Below are 6600 nucleotides of genomic sequence, written 5' to 3'. Positions count from 1 at the left end.
CAGATTAGCACCCGCTCCCGGCGATATCCTGCGGTTGTCCTTATGACAAATTTTTAATTATACATGTACATATATGTGTATATATATATATATGTATGTATTTTTTGCAATCTTATCCTTTCTATATATACAATTATTTACAACTATTTACAACTACTTACACGAAGTCTTGTATCTAGTTCCTTATCTCTATTTCCTGCAATAGCGCAATTTAGGACTTATTAGCAAACGAGTGAGCGAGCAAACGAAAGCGAGAGTGCAAGCGAAAGAGCGAGCATGAGTATGCAAACGCATCTTAGTGTACTTAACTTTTACCTTACCGTTACTTAAAATCCTTACGCTTATAATCTAAGCGATTTCCATTTCCTTTTTCTTTCACTTTTTTATACCTCTATTTGCCTTTTTTCATATGCATTATTTTATTCCCTCTCATTCGTTCCTCTAGCACCCTCCAACTCTCTTATTCATTCTTCTCCTAATGCATCCTCCCCTAGAATATTAACCACATTCTCTTGCCAGCTTCCTTTATCCACCATTCCTCTCCTACATCCTTTCAATACATGCTTCCATGTTTCCTCTTTCCATTCACAAATTCTACACTTTCTTTTCTCTTCTTTTTCCCAGTACATCCCCTCCCTTACCTCGTTTCCCAATATAAATCTTGCTATTCTGGTCCACCTTCTCTCTCCCCATGTCTTTTCTAAATACTTTGGCACTCCTTCCTTTTTTATCATATTATACCATTTATTATATTTTGATTCCTCAATCATCCCCCATCTTTCTATTAACTGTCTTTCCCTCTCCCTTTTTCCAATTCTTTATAGTTTACTCTAATCCCGTCTTCTATTTCTCTAGCATTAAAGAACTCCCTCCTTTCTTCTTCCCATATCGTTAATTCGATCACCCTTTCCATGCCCTCTTTCCTACTCTAATACTTAACTTATCCCTGTGCGTTTCTTCTCTCATCATATATCCTGGCGTCCTCCAGTTTGCACCTAGTGTCCACCTTATATACCTTTCTTGTAAACTCTAAATATCTTTCCTTTCTATCACCATATCTCTGCTCCATAATGTAATACCGACCATACCAGCGTATCAAATAACCACATTCTCCTTCTCTAATTTTTGTAACCTTCTTTTTCCTATTCCCCGTATCTGTTTCATTACGCCTGCTGCTTTTTTATCCTTTCTCTTTTATCAGCTCTATGATCTCCATTCGTTTTCAAGATATATCCCAAATATTTATACTTTTTTACTTCTTCTAACTTTATTCCCTTTCATCTTCCCTGTCCATTCTTTCTCCCCCCCATCCTGTTCTAAACCTCATTATCTTTGTCTTTTCTACATTTACATTCAGCTTTTTCCCATCTAAGTATTTCTCTAATCCTGTAATTAACCCAACCATCCCTTCTTCATCCTCTGCCATCAACACTATGTCGTCTGCGTATGCCAGTGTATATATCTTTCCCTTCCCTATCCTAACTGCTCCCCAACCTTTTCTCCTCATTTCTTGTTCCAAGTCTGATATTAATAAATTAAATGAAAGTGGGCTCAGAGGACATCCTTGTCTTAAACCTCTCACCAATCAGAAACTATCTCCTACTTGCTCTCCTACCTTTAAACTGCTTTTTGTCTCTCTAAAAATTTCTGATACTATTTTTATTAATCCCTCTCTTATCCCCTTTTTTAGAATAACTTTTTCCATTTCGCCTCGGTCTAATGAGTCAAACGCCGCCTTTAAGTCCACGAACATTGCTATCATTGCCCCTTTTTCCTTTTAATTCTATTATTTACTAGATAGTTCAGAATATATATGTTGTCCATTCCCCCATTCCTTTTCGAAGCCCTGCCTGATTCAGTGACTCGATCTTTGTTTCTTCAACTTCTATCTTCAATCTCTCCGACAAAATAGTTACGTATACTTTATACAGTGTTAGCATCAGCAGCACCCCTTATAATCTTCAACCTACTCTCCTTTGCCTTTCTTTACTATTGGTATAACTACTCCTTCTTTCCATAACTCTGGAATCTCATCTATACCAGGTGCCTTTCCATCCTTCAATATTCCTAAAACATCAACTATTTCTTCCCTAGATATGTCCTCTTCCTCAAATCTTTTATTCGCTTCCTCTTTGTTTTGATAACACAACTCAGTATATTCCTTCTTTTTCCTATATTCTTCTCCATTTCACCTCCCTTTCACCTCCTGAGCATGTATATTCTCCTTTCTCATCTCCTTCTATATTACCGTTTAAGATATACCTACCAACTTCTCCAAGCTCTTCAACAACTTTTCCCCCTCCCCATTTAGTACCTTATCTCTGGATTTAATTTCTCTGTCTGCTCCCCATTCCCTTCCTCCTCTGCCTCCTGTTCTCGCATTGAAATCCCCACCTATTATAAGCCTAATCTCTTCTTCATTTTCTTCAATCATTTCTTTCATCTCCTCTGCTTTCTCCTGCATATCACCGTTCACATATACCCCCACTACCTTCCACTTCTCTACTCCCATCATTGCCTCTTCTACTGTTAATCCTTCTTCTTGTTCATTCCTGTCTTTGTTATATTTTCCGTTTATACAATCATTCCTTACTTCCATCACCATTCCTCCCATTGCTCTGCCCTTTTTATTCTTCCTCTTTGCATTTTGCACTTGCCATTTGTAACCTCTTGGTAACCTTCCCCTCACTGTTTCCCATCCCTTTTCATCTAGCCACGTCTTCATCATTATGACTACATCCCATTGCGTCAAGTTTCTCATAAACTCCATATCCTTTTTCTCCAATCCTGCTATATTCCAGTAACAAATCTTCCATTCTTCCCTACTTTCGTTTCTCATATTTTTTTCCTTCTTACTATTTCTTATTTTCCTATCTCCCGTTCCTTCCTCTTCTAGTTTCCCTGCACCTCATTTCTTACTATCTGTTCCCTTTCTTCGTCCAAATCCCAGCATACCCTATCTATCTGCATTCTCCCATACTTAACCCATGTTCTCCTTCCCTTTTTTCTTTCCTCTTCCGCTATTTTCGTTAACTTATACTGCATCTTTCTTTCTACCCATGTCAAATCATCCTCTATTATCTCCGAGCTTCCATATAACATCCTCTTCTTTGTCATCACTTCCCTCTTATGTTCCCATTTCGTTAGTCTTACCAGTACCATTCTCTCCACTATTCGTTCTTCCCTTCCTACACTTCCCACTTCCTCTATCTCTACCTTCGCATCAATCCTTTTCAGTACTTCTTTCACTCCTTTCTTCAGCTTCTTCCCCTCTAATCTTTTACCCTTTATCACTATGATTAACTTTCTCGTGCATTTACGGTTTTACACCAGGCTGGTCTTCGCAGCATTTAACAGAGCCAAATCACCGACACGCTAAAGGAAAACGCCCGTAGCTACCCGCAGACAGGCAATCACAAAATATACAATTCGTTAAAGCTCTTGAAAAAAAATTTAATTTTTTTTAATATCCTAAAATCTTTTAAATCTTGTCAAATCACTTAAATTATTGAAATTAGTTGAAAATTGTATAGAATCCATTAAAATAACCCAAAATCCTTTAAATCTATGAAAATATCATAAAATATTTGAATATCCTTAAAACCATATTCTTAGAAATAATTTGAAAATATTTAGATCTCCTGAAAGAGCCTTTAAATCTTTCAAAACACCCGAAAAAATGTCAGGTATTCCCCGACTAATCAAACAATTAATGGGTTTTTCAAAAAATGTATATTATCCGCATAAATAAAACATCAGTTAAAAATATAATCAGCTTTCGCAATGGCTTTTTTGCGATGCTATGCTGATCTTAACTGCATCATTAGAGTAGAAAAAAATCTTTCATAATCAAATTTAGTCCAATTAATCACAAAATTTACGTACAGTACCGTAATTTAGTACTTTTTATTGCAGCCTATATAGTTTTTTGATTTTCAAACCAATTTTATCAAAAATTTTTATTTAAAAATTTACTATTGAGATTTTCGCGATAACAAAGGTTAGTTGGTTTTATGGAATCCTTTACCGCGATGGAGAAAAAAAATTGTGTCGGAAATTTTTTCCCCAAATTTTAGTATTAACATTTTTTTCGAAATTTTGCTATAGAACTTTTTACAATAACAAATTTAATTGTTTTTATTGAAGCATATAACGCTATGGGAAAAAAGTTTCCTATAAAAGTTTTTACAGTTACATATGTAGTGGTTTTTATTGAAGCCTGTAACGTTTTCAGGCGGAAAATGCTGTTTTTTTCTTCAAAATTTTGTGATCGGAATTTTTACAATAACAAATTTAGTTCTTTTTATTGAAGCATATAATGCTGCGCGAGGAAAAAACCATTTTCTTAGATTTAAAAAAATTTTTCTATTGAATTTTTTACAATAACAAATTTAGTTTTTCATTGAAGCCTATAACGCTGTGGGAAAAACGATTTTTCTCGAAAATTTGGTTTTCAAAATTTTTGGGTCAACATTTTTACAGTAACAAAAAATTTTTCTTTTTAAGAATAATATGATAAAAAATCTTAAAACCTCGCTAAAACACGAAGTTTTCTGAATTATTATTAAACATTTGTGAAAAAAATTTACAGACTGACGTAAAAGTGTCGTAGACGTTTTCCCAACTTTTAAAAAAACCTGTGAAGTTTCTGAAATTGCATCACTAATAAATAATTCATAAGGAAGATTTGAGAAAAATTTGCATTAATTGAGACATGAACTTTTATATAATTATAAGATCTAGAACTTGTCAAACGGATACATAAACTTACTACAACTCATCGATTATGTACAGGTATTTCAACATTGCCAAAATATCCTGCGAATGTTTAAGAACTGAACGATAACCCTTTGTTAATAGATAGGAACAATAACATTATCGAAATAATTGGAGCAAGAAAAAGACAAGCTTTGCTCTGCGGCAGAGACGAACGCAATAAGTTTGGAGGATAAGAGCGACTCCGTTATCGCTCTTTTCCTTGCTCCATCTATTTTTTGATCGTACTTTTCCTAGACAATCATAATTACTCTACTCTTGCTCTACGTGCCTCATATATACAAACTCGAGGAGTAAAAGTGAAAAAATAAGTAAATGAGATGAATGAAGTTAACCCTTTGAAACATTTATTTTAATGTCAAATTTATGAATTTAGAATTGCAATTGCTTCAGGCGAATAGTAACGTATACGCAGTATTGCCAATACTGCACCCAGTAAACATAACCTAACTTTTCATATTTATACATACGTTTATGTATAATTTATATATATAATTAAAAATTTGCCATAAGGACAACCGCAGGATTTCGCCGGGAGCGGGTGCTAATCTGGAAAATTGCACCCGCTCCCAGCGAAATCGCTGTAAAATTTTAGTCACAACCACGTCTCACGACCGTGAGATAGGTGGTTACAGTCTGTAAAGGAATCAATACGACGATCCAGCAAAAGCCTCGTGCACCCTAAGAACACGGAGCGACCCAAGGACTACTGTATTTTTCCCGCAAGTGTTTTAGCATATTGTTGACACGCAGGGATGCTTTTTAGGCCATGAGCAAGTGAAAGCTTGGCACCTCCAAGAGCGCCGATGATAAGGACGATTAGTTTAACAGAATATTCCGGGTACAATCGTTGCAACTCCCTTATAAGGTCTCGATACCTCTCTTTCTTTTCATTCTCCTTGGTATTTGATGTTTTTGTCAGCTGGTGCCGAATATTCGATAACGAACATGGTTCGCTTCTCGAAGTCAAGAAGAACCATGCCAGGCCTCGAGTGAGCAATAGAAACAATTGTCGAGAATATAAAGTTCCAGTATATGTGGCTCTTCCCATTCTCGACAATTGACTCGATTTCCCTAGGAGCATTTAGAGGAGTGATATTAAGGTTATTGCTTTTTAATATTTTGCACAAAATTTTTTTTTCCACTTAAAACAAACAGTTTGCAACTGCCCAACGGCATTAATAGGTTATATTTATAACGACTCAAAATTTACATTACATATTTTTGTAGTTCCTAGAGTTTTCGCACATAGCGCTATCATCTGGGAAGACATGAAAATTTGAGGACAGTCGATCACGATTGTGGGCTTTTTTCCACCATCCCCGCTATATGCGTGCTATTTTGTTAATAAATTCCGATACATTTAATTAATCCAACCTTTTTATTTACCTTCTTTAATGAGTGCTGGTCGGAACGCACGTCGTGCGGATTAATCCGCACAAATGCCTCCACTATGCGCGCATCCTGCGCACCAATTGTTATTTGGGTATATACTCCATACGAATAAACCCTTTTAACCAAAAATGTTGATGATTAATTATCTGGATTGTATTTATCATACTGATGATGTACATTTTTCAGCTTTGAAGGCGCCTCACGTCACACGTCGTATTTGAAGTCGTGAGAGCGCCACATGTTTCGTTCAAAAAATCGACATTTCAAGTTAATATTTTAGCACTTTATAATAAATTATTGAATGAACAAAATTAAGTTTTACTTTTAAATTTAAATTCTTTGGGTCAAAATTTGTGTGGATCACTCTATTATCTACCTTCTAAGTTTCTAAGACAAACATGTTTTAATCTCGTTTTTAATACAAGGTTT

The sequence above is a fragment of the Belonocnema kinseyi genome, chromosome 9 (assembly GCF_010883055.1).
Source record: "Belonocnema kinseyi isolate 2016_QV_RU_SX_M_011 chromosome 9, B_treatae_v1, whole genome shotgun sequence".
Taxonomy (NCBI): Eukaryota; Metazoa; Arthropoda; class Insecta; order Hymenoptera; family Cynipidae; genus Belonocnema; species Belonocnema kinseyi.
Note: the sequence above shows the minus strand (reverse complement) of the source record.